General features: G+C 29.3%; 1 long non-coding RNA gene across 1 annotated transcript; it reads right to left on the bottom strand.

The window, feature by feature from the left end:
- Positions 1-6,752: 6,752 nt before the first annotated feature.
- Positions 6,753-7,891, bottom strand: LOC130732376 (uncharacterized). The gene is made up of 2 exons (XR_009017022.1): positions 7,629-7,891; positions 6,753-7,278 (listed from the first exon to the last, which is right to left on the bottom strand). It is a non-coding gene; the product is annotated as an uncharacterized LOC130732376 (long non-coding RNA).
- Between the last annotated feature and the right edge of the window lie 2,440 nt (positions 7,892-10,331).

Here is a 10,331-nt window from a genome sequence, read left to right as displayed (position 1 = left end):
TCCTCATTTGCGATAGTGAAACAATTCTCATAGTACTTTAAATGCAGTTTACAAAGAAGTCTTTCACAATGTCATATGAAGATATTTTTACTGAAAATTTGCAACAATACACTCTTGATTTTATTCTCAATGTAATTATTTCAATTTCAATAAAAAGAACATTCAGTGGCTTTTTTAGCACATACATGTTACTTCAACTCCCTGTAATAAACTATTCAATATATATATAAAAAACCATCAATCGAGCATTTAGGAAATCAAGTGCAAAAGAGAAAAACAAAATAGCAACACACAAAAAAACATACAAATTTGATGTTCTTTTAATCCATAAAATATCTTTAAAAAACACAAATTAAAATAAAAACACAAAAAAAAATGAATATCCTCCGTGCATCGCACGGGTAAAAGTACTAGTTGGATTATAAAATCACAGAATTAGTTATATAAGAAACAGATTAGAATTTGTAGTTTCAATCTAGAATTTGTTGGATGAAGAGCGCATAATAGCAAAGTAGTACGTAATTAGAATCAATTATGTAAGTAAACATTCAAATACGTCAGAATTGATACCGACGGTAAAAAATCAATTCTAGTACTTTTAAACGTGGAATCAATGATCAAACATATATAGGATTAGGTTTTTTTGAAGCTAAGAAACAAATATCTAGTTACAGTGGCTTATGATAAGGCATGGTGTTCACACATTTTGCTCGTTTGATGTCAGATACAGCCATAGTTGTTTGGATGCATTTACAAGTTGAGTACCCTCGAGTGAACTCTTTAAAATACAAAAAACAAAGCCACATTACACTAATGTTTGTGACATTTTTCGTTTGTCTTGAATTTCGTTCAATTTTATCTGAATATATAGGTTGTTCGTGCTATGCTATTACTATGGAATTTGCGAGAGTGGTATTGGAGTTTATGATTGTTATAAATCTCATATTAGCTAGAGATATGACCAAACAAGTGTTTATAAAAGGTATAGCAGCATTCAACTCTTGAATTAGGTTTTGTGGTTGAGTATAACTCTCTCAATTTCTAATATCGTATCAGAGTCTATCATAGACCTATTTGTTGTGGAGACCTCTCATATTTGGGTCACCCGTTGATGTTCATTCCACGCTCCAAATGTCAAACACTTGGCGTGAGAGGGTGTGTTAGAAGTCTCACATTGACTAGAGATATGGTAAAACAAATATTTATAAAGGGTAGAACAACCCTCAACTCTTAAGCTAAGTTTTGTGTTTGAGTATAAGCCTCCCAATTTATAATAATGAAAGCCAATATATAACTCAAAGTAAAATACACGCTATTCTTTCAAAAATAAAAACTAAAAAGTAATACACACATTATTTTAGAAACCGGTTGAATCGGGAACAATTTTTTTTTATTGTTGAATCGGGAACAATTAAATGGTGTTTTTATTTGCCAAAAAAAACAATAGATTTTAAAACCAATAAGAACCGATCGAATCAGGTCAAAATCGGTGAAAACGGGGTAAATTTGGTGAGATATTGAATGAGTCATGTTTCAAAAAAAAAATCTAAAATTAATAGTAGATATAATCTTACATTTTCTTTTTGTCACTAGCGTTTTTACCCCGTGCGTTGCACGACGAATATTGATCTCATTATTTAAGCACGATTAATAAATTAGGCTTAATTGCTCTTTTGGTCCCTCACTTATCACAATTTTTCACTTTTGGTCCCTTTAGGAAAAAATTAGAAAAAATAGTCCCTCATATTTACACACTTTTCCAATTTTCGTCTAAATAGGGATCATTTTTGCAAACAAATAATTAATATGGAGGACCAAAAGTGCTAATTTTTTTATTGGGGACCAAAAGTGTAAAACTGTGATAAGTGAGGGACCAAAAAAACTATTAAGCCTTGAATTAAGATATGAAAAATTAAAAAATGAGCATTCAACCAAACAAAATCACAATGAGTATTACACTACTTGCAAAATTTGACAAAAACTTTATATACATTTAATCCTAAATATTTTTAAAATTATAAAAAATATACTTAAATTAGATCAAGAGTTAGCAATAGTGGTAAAAGCTAGGAGCCATAAGGGAAGGATGAGAATGAAGAGTTAGCAAAAATTATTAGTTTTTACATGAACTATTTCTTGTGTAGAATGTTTTTCCCCGTCGAACTTTTTTACCATGTAATCTAATCATAAGTATATAGTACTCATTTAAGAAAAATGTTTTAAAATTTGACTGAAAATTTGGCCTCAATTACTATTATTTAGTACTCATTTTAAATTTCAAACTCAAATCTCAATTTTTTTTTTTTACAATTTTTAAAAAAGGAAATTCATTAACTTAAATTGAATATTGACTCATTAATCAATGAGATCATTCTATAAATTATATTTATTTCTTAAAAAATTAAAAGAAACCTAATTAATTATTATGAATGAATTTACAAATGATTTAGGGTGGAAAGAAAAGCGTATTCTGTGTCTGAGCAAAATAATTTAAAATCCGAGTGAAAAATTGGATCAAATTACTTTTATTTAGTACCCATTTTAAATTTCAAACCTAAATCGCAAAGTTATTTTTTACAATTTTAAAAATAATAAATTAATTAAATAAAATTAAATATTCGCTCCTTAATCTATGAGATGATTGAGATCATTCCATTATTTACCTTTTTTTCTAAAAAAGGTAAAAGAAACCCCAATAATTATTATGAAAGGAAAAATCAAAATCTACTCATTAAAACGGAACTGACTCTTTTTTTCATCATTCCACTCCGAAATTTCATGTTGCCCAATTAGAATTTTTTTTTCTAAATTGATTATTCATTTCCTTTTTACTTAAAAAACAGATTTGCCTTATTTATACTCATAACTAACTAAATCTGATTTTGCTTAAGAAAGTTGATATTGTACTGCACTCATTAAATTCAATATTTATTTTCTTTTTTCATTAAAACTAAAGAATTAAGCGTTTACATTTTTTTTAATATCACACCATAAATTTTGACGCAAGTACTATTATTCACAACCAATTTTCAATTTCAAATTTCAAACTCAAATTTCAATATTAAATTGAATATCCACACCATAATCTATGGAATTATTCTAAATTTTATATTTATTAAATAAAAAAGTTAAAGAAAATCCATTAATTATTATTAAAGGAGAAATCAAATTTATTCACTAAAACAGAATTGACATTTTTTTATTTATTTTACCTTGAAATTAAATGTATCCCAATCAAAATGATTTTTTTTTAAAATTGATTATTCATTTCCTTTTCATTAAATAAATGGATTTCTCTTATTTATATTGATCACAAACTAAATCTGATTTTGCATAAGAAAGTTAATATCTACCCATTATATATATTATTGATTTGCTTATTTTGTTAAAAAAAAGTATCAAGTGTTTTAAAATCTGACTGAAAATTAGGCTCCAATTACTATTATTTAGTACTCAATTAAAATTTCAAACTCAAATCTCAAATTTTGTTTACATTTTATAAAAAAGAACTCCATTAACATGTTTTGATGTTATCTTTCCATTTCTGTGTAAATCTATATTACTCTCTTTCTATGTAAGACTTGGGCTGTTAAAATTGGTGTTCTCCTCACTTTTTCTTAATTTGATTTTGCAGCTTTCACTTTCACTCCCGTTTCAACTGAGGGATGTTGTGGATGAGTAGATGGATTCTGCCTATTTTGATCTTTAATAAACTGATATTGCCTGTTTTGGATTATGATGTGTGAAAGCTTTTCATTTAACTATTTACTTTAAGTGATGTGAATTCCTTTCCAGGTGAACCATATGCAGAACTTCTCTGATTGATAACTCTGTTATTGAGGAGGCCATAGGTAAGTATGGAATTATGAGACCGTATCCATGAGATCATGACGGTTAGGCCTCATTTTAAGGAGGCAAACAAACTTCCTTTGGCCATTTAAGTTCAAGGCTCCTTTGTCGCGCTTAAAGAAGAGGAACCACTATGTTGAAGGAGGTAATGCCGGAACCAGAGATAATTATGTCAATGTGTTAACCAGTGCATGAATTAAGCAGTGGCAATGTCCAGAGATTAGGGCTAATCAATATTTTGTAGGCTTTAGAACAGGATCAGACATTTTCAATTTGAAATTTAGGAAATATAACACTTTTCTGGCTTTCAAAAATCATTTTGCTATCTTCAAAAAAAAAATCATTTTGCTAAGATTGAATTTGTTTTCCATACTTTAAGTTTGAGTGATGAGTTTCATGTGATAATATATGGATGTGCATGTTCCCGATTCGAACAGAATTGTCTCCGAAAAAACACACATGTCTTACACAAAAAAATATATGTTTATGAACGTCAATAATATAAACATGAAAACTATTGGCTAAAATTCATTTTTAAATGGTCAAAGTTTGTTGATGTAAAGACAAATCATAATAAAATTAAGAAAAAAAACAATGATTAAATGTGTTATATAATGTATAAAAAAACAAAACACTAATAGAAACTTCAATAACTAAAAATAAGATTTAGTTGTTTGTCCCCCCAATTTTGTCAGTTTTGTTCGCCGACATCCCAATTGTTTTTTGCCAAATCAGAAAAATAACTTTATTTTAATTGAAATTGAAAACAAATGTAACTATTCTTTCTACCTGACACGACTGACACGATTGATGTTAGTGTAAACTTAGTAGTTACATATTATGAATAAAAAAACAAAATAAAAGTTTATTAAAATGTTATTAAATAAGTCTTAAAACTTCATATTAACTTTCCATTTTTTTTATCTCAGAAAAAACATTAGAGCAATCATTATTCTCTATGTTACTTCAAATCTGCATATTAAATTATTATATAAAAAATTGTTATACAAAAAATGCAGCATTTGGATTAAACAAGGACAATTTTTCAAAGCATAAAAAAAGATAACACAAAAAAAAATGTGTTTCTACAAATCAAAACAAAGCACATTTACAAAGGGAAATAAAACTTACATATTTATATTTTTCTATATCTAAAATTAATTTTATTTTTTAATCCTTTTTTAATTCATAAATTATCTTTAAATAAACAAAACAAAAATAACACATACTATTCTTCACGAATTCATGTGATTAAAAAATTTTAGATCCCTTGCGGCATTTATGAGACAAATCATTTCAAGGCTCAGAGATGATATTAAGTGGGTAGACATGTCTCAACAAGTCTTTCTTCATACACATTACTTGCAAAATAACTTTCAAATTTATGTTTTCTTATATCTAATATTTATTTATTTTTTATTTTAATTCATAAAATTTCTTTTGATAAACATAACAAAAATAACATAAAATTTTAAAAACTTTACGCTATAAACAAAAATTAATATCCCCGTGCAACGCACAGGTAAAAGTGTTTATGAGACGATCATGTCAACAATTAATTAAGATAAATTGGTGTTGTTTTTTTATATGGTTATAGAGGAACAGAGAAAACTTTCATTTAAAGAGCATAAACAACAGCTATAAGAATAAAGAACGAACTCAATATTCGCAAGCATTATTTTGAAGTTGTAGACTGAACACTCAAAGATATTATAATATTTACTAATAAGCTCAGTTTCAACCAACTTTTTGGAGGAGAATTTGTTATTGTGGAATGACAATAACAACAGGAAATTTCAACTTCATGAAAATATTGTATCACAATTTAAAAAAAAAAAATTCAAAACAAAAAGTCAAAACTAGCTGAAATAAATGATGAAACAAAAGCATCAAAATTGACATTTACCACATCTAGAAGAGGTCGATCCCAGGCTAGAGGAAGCTCCCTAGAGGTTGGGCGCATATGAGGTATTTGTTGTCACCAAAGATGGACGCGATGCAGCAGCACGTCACAACAAAAAACCCAACGAAGCGAGAGGCTGGTGACGGAACATGTATTTCAATCCCCTTGAATGGAGTAACATCAGCCAAGGTAAAAACAAATCACAGATAAAAATCATGCATATAGATAATACAACCCACTATATTGTCAAGGCAACACGCAAACAATAAGGGTTGTAAAACAAAACAAGTTAAAAGAATGTGGTGTGTCGTCTCATGGGAGACAAGACACCGCAGACACACTAAATCCATCACAATGCCATGACCAAACAAAAAAACACATTTATAAAAAAAAAACCTTAAAAAATTCTTATACAAAATAATATATTAATACAAAAATATCTTTTAAAAAATAACGCAAAAATAATAAAAACACACAAAATAAATAAAAGTGAAAATCCCCCGTGCATCGCACGGGTAAAAAATACTAGTAAGGTTAATAAGAAAGAGGGTTAAGGATAAATATTATAATTAGGAAATTTGTTTTTTGATTTTTTTTTTGAAAAAACCTGGAAAACCTACTATTGTAGATCAAAAGGCACTTGTGTAACCTTACACAAGCTTCTACACGTGTATGCTAAATTCCTCCAATATTGCTAACCTATCTTTGCGATAAGGAAAATGTCCAGTGAACTTTGCCATGTGGCTCATTTTTTATTTTTTCATTTAATATGTTGGAGGCTTTTAATTTGTTGTGTGAAATCCTATGTGTTATGTCTAAACTAGTATTTTTTACCCGTGCGTTGCACGGGGGACATTCTTTTTTATTTTGTATTGTGTTTTTAATGGATTTTTTAAAATTATTTATTTGTATGAAAAGGAGAAAATTGTATTTTTTGTGATAATTAGGTATTTTTTGTTTATTAAGGTCTTGTTTGGTACCTGTATTAGGCATAATAATATAGGCTTATACAATACATTATAGATTTATACATTGTTTGGTGCAAACATTGTATTGTGTAAGTTTATCAATCAATCACTCTTATACATTAAAATTATGGATTATTCAATCCACCCAATAAATAATGGATCAAGCGTGATAGAGTTGTGATGTATAAGGCTACTTTTAATCAACCGCCACCCTCCACTGCCCCCATCACCACCGCCTTCACCGCCATGCTCTACACTGCCACCACCACCACTGCTGACATGGTTGAGCATGCCGGAGAAGATGAACAGATTTCCACTGTCACCTCCAAATTTCTCCCCATATCGGTTGCAAAGATGGAGAAGAAGAAGGGTATAATAGGAATGTTACTTTTCCTGCTCTTAGCCCATTTTCATCGCATGTGAGGGATGATTTATGAAACAACCCTGTCTCAGTATGGTTTACCTTTTCCCCTTATTTTCATGATTGATCCAAACAACTCAAAATTGTATTTTCCAGCCAAAATTAGTGATGTTGTATTCCTTGCACTCAAAATCACCCTAAACAAACAAACAGAGCATAAGAGTCAAAGGAAACATATAAGAAGGAAGAATGAAAGTACATATAGGAAGCATGTCTTAGAGTCAAAGGCAACATATAAGAAGTAAGAGTGAAAGTACATATAGGAAACTTTTCTTTTGCAATAAAAAACTACAGTAACACCATGTCATGCCATGCCATCACAACGAAAACTCAAAGCATATTCTTCAAGTCTTAATTTCAAAAACAAATTGATGCAGGACTAATATCTATATTCTACAATTATAACATTGATAATTTACATTGGGAAAACACCACCCACTTAACTACAGATGAAATGGTATTAGATATGTATCAAGCCATGTATTACCGGTCTGTTTGCACGTTAGAAGTTAGATAATTCAACAAACTTCTTATATTGGTAACAAAATCTGCAACCAAGCAATAAAATGTATCAGCAGTTCAGAGATTGAACTATAAACGAATAAACTCTTATAAAAATTTGTGATACAGATCAGAACGCACAAACCCTTGGACATTTGGAAATACTTATATAGGAGCTTCAGAACATGTGAGAACCTATTTGACCAAGGTAGCTTCTCAAGATTATAAACTTTACGAAAATTGCAGAGTTCTTGTCATTTTATAAAAAAAGAACTCCATTAACTTAAATATAATATTATGACCTAAAAAATTCTATATGACCTAAAAAATATAATATTCACACCATAATCTAAACGCAAAACAGTAAATAACTCAAAGTGCACAAATAAATAAATAAATTACAACATAAAACGACAATCTTTGCTAAGTTGGAAGAAGATGCATCAGCCTTTAATCTAGAAGTAGTTGTCATGAACGGATCTGAACTATCCTGAAATAAGAGTAAAAATTGAAATTCACAATACATAACTATCTATAGTGATAGCATGTGCATATATAATAGTATTTAATTTAATTTTAACTTACATCACTTAATACTAATTATGTAAGCCGCAACTGTTCAACACTGTCATCATCAACCAAAATCTGTGAACACCAAAAGAAAAAGAGTATAACCAAATTGTAACATGCTAAACATTAAATCAAGCAGCAAGGTCAGTAGATGAACATTCATGCCTAAAATATAAAGATGTATATGTTTTCCTAAGTTATATGTTTCAATATGCTTTGCTCAAAATAAATGTGAATAAAAAATTCATAAGGCTTACCTCTCCTTCCTCGTATCTCTTCTTTGGTTTTTAATTGTAGAACAAAACTCAACCAAGCCACTCTGGAAAAACAAACAAAAAAATTCAGCGAAATCTAACAGAAAGTAGGAAGAGGGCAAAAACCTCACATGTTGTATTCACTCTTGAAGAATCTTCCATATAAGCTCACCATCCCCAATTCCAATTCGCAATAAAAGTCCCATGGTGATGAGGCCTATGAAATTACATAAGAAAAAGTAAAAAAGCATCACTCCAATCAAAATCATTTCAATAAATCACACACGTTGCAGATCATTTCATAATGTTCATAGAAATGTAACTATACCCTTATGATATGACAAGAAACTGGTTGAATCAGAAGCAATACCTGAACTTTTTTTGTTTTTTCAACATTTGCTTCTCAATTTCCCAGTCATCACAACAATAGTTATTTCAAAACTCTTAGATGATGGTTAAATAATGGAATGATAGAGGAGAAGAATTACATAAGAGAGTGTATATAGATGAAAACAATTAGGGTTTATGTTGTTTGCATGTGAAAAAAGGAAGGAGAATATTGTTCCAAAAAGAATATTCAAAATTTGAATTTATAGATTGTCAAAATTTTAAAATTTGAATCTTGATGTCAAAAACGTACTTTTTGAAAGGTTAGCAAAATCAGTTTTAATCACATAAAAAAAGCAAAATACGTATAATAAAAGTGAGAAAGTTTTTGTTTTTAAGCCTTATGTATGAATAAGAATATTAAACATCTATTAATGTGATTTTAAATGATTATTCCATAGGTAGTCAATGATGGGTGATGACTTTTGTTACAGCATTAATGGAGAGTTTAAAAAAATCAAACAACAATTAATAATATTTTGAATGACTATTCCATAAGTAGTTAATAATGGGTGATGACTTTTGATTCAGCATAAATGGACAGTTAAAAAAAATTAATCAATAATTAATGAGATTTTTTATGATTATTTAATAGATTGTCAATTATGGGCCACAAAACCAAAATTAAGGAGAAATTGTCTCACCATAAATTTGTCAGAATGATTTAGAGCTTGACACTTGTCAACTAATGAGGGAGGGTGGATAAGAGTGAACCTGGGAGTGCCAACTCATCTAAGTGGGTCTTATAGAGTTCTTTTTTTCTATAGTATATAGATGAGATATAATCTTACTTACACTCAAATTTATGAATATTTTAAAGAAACTTAGACCACTTGGAAGGCCTAAGTACACTTTGTGGTTTTGATTTATTGTTTTGGATTGAACTCCCTCAACTCGGTCAAGAACTTTGGTCTTGTTGGAAACATGTAAGCCGGTCCTGCATATCATTATTAATGTTGGCCCAACTCATAATGGCCCAAACATAGGGCTCGAATACAATTCAGGCTTATATATCTTGTTTATTAACGACCAAAAAACAATCTTGTCTGTTATTCGTTGACCAAAAACAATTAATGTATGTTATTCGGATTGACGTATAAAATTAAGTATTCATTCAACCAAAAAGATTAAGAACATCTACGTTGATGTACTCTTCCATATCTCACCAATAATAAGATTGTGTAGTGTTAATTAAAAAATAAATGTCCAAATGGGAACATAGAATCAATAATGGTATATTCACACTTATCTTTTATACACTTTATTTCCACTTATTTTTATTTCTATCTCTTCGTATCATCTATCACATCTTATATTTTTCCTCTCTTATTTTTTTCTTTTCTTCCTATCTCTCATCCTTCACCTCTTTCCACCTCACGTTTGAGGTGTGAACAAACAATTATTCACATAGAATCCTATACTTCACAATGATGCGTCCCTCATACACAAGGCTACTTGTGAGTAATATTTGTGTGGGG

The sequence above is a fragment of the Lotus japonicus genome, chromosome 1 (genome assembly GCF_012489685.1).
Source record: "Lotus japonicus ecotype B-129 chromosome 1, LjGifu_v1.2".
In the NCBI taxonomy this organism is placed as follows: Eukaryota; Viridiplantae; Streptophyta; class Magnoliopsida; order Fabales; family Fabaceae; genus Lotus; species Lotus japonicus.
The sequence above is the reverse complement of the archived record's forward strand: the minus strand, read 5'-3'. Positions and strand labels throughout refer to the sequence as shown.